This window comes from Hyperolius riggenbachi, chromosome 6 (assembly GCF_040937935.1).
Source record: "Hyperolius riggenbachi isolate aHypRig1 chromosome 6, aHypRig1.pri, whole genome shotgun sequence".
In the NCBI taxonomy this organism is placed as follows: domain Eukaryota; kingdom Metazoa; phylum Chordata; class Amphibia; order Anura; family Hyperoliidae; genus Hyperolius; species Hyperolius riggenbachi.
The window spans coordinates 242,245,308-242,246,401 of record NC_090651.1 but is presented as its reverse complement, the minus strand read 5'-3'; positions in this window follow the sequence as shown (position 1 = coordinate 242,246,401).

The window sequence follows — 1,094 nt, the reverse complement described above, 5'->3', positions numbered from 1 at the left end:
AAGTGTAATTTTATTAATGATGTGTATATACTTGAAAATGTATGTATTTTGTAGGTGTAATATACTTTTTGGCCACAAGATGGCGCCAGTGAACACTCATAGGACGTGTTCACTTTTTTTTTTTTTTTTTTTACACTTTGTTAAACTGTTACATTTCCTGTTTATGTGAATGGACGTAGCCGCTGTTCGCGGTCACGTCCATTCACTCCAGGCACTGCGATTGGGTAGAGGACCATTCGGTCTTCTTCCCCAATCACCCAGCAGGGGATCCCGATGGTAATGGCGGCGGTAGCGGCGCGCACACGGCGGTAGCAGCGGCGGGAATGCCGTTAATAGCGGTAAGCATGACGTTTTAATACGATAGGATGTCGGTAAATGGTTAAAGGAAACCTGAGATATCAAAAATTTGTTGTATTTATACTTACCTAAGGCTTCCTCCAACCCCATGAGGATTTTGGCCTCCCTCGCAGTCTTTCTCAGCTGCTCCGTTGTCCCAGGATTGCCTCCGGTATCTTCTTCAGTTGTGTTGTTCTGTGCCTATGCGGCCCGGCCACGTGCGCCCCCGTCGCACTTCCACGGCTGGGATTGTTCTGTGCCTGGGCAGTAGTACTGCACAGACGCAGAATACTCACGGCTACGGGAGCGCAACAAGGAACGCGGGCAGCCAGGCTGCGCAGGCGCAGAATACCATGACTTTCCCCGACCATAGAAGATACCAGAGACGATCCTGAGACAATAGAGTGGCCGGGGAGGACGTCCTCATGGGGTTAGAGGAAGCCTCAGGTAAGTATAAATTAGGCACAGTTTACCATCTCAGGTATACTATAATCCTTTTCCTTTTTTATAATGTTAAAAAAATGAATATTTGGAAATGATAATCTATTACTATAAAGCAAGTTCATCTAGATATTTTGTATCTTTTATCAGAGTGGGTGTAAAAAAAACATGGAATGGATAGAACCAAAATATATTGCAAACACAATATGGATTTTTTAACTGTGTGTGATTGCTGAATGCAGAACAATTACAAGGCTATTGTGCAGAGTGCTGAGTTTTATTGTTCTCCGATTCATCCAGAAACCTAAGAGATCTAT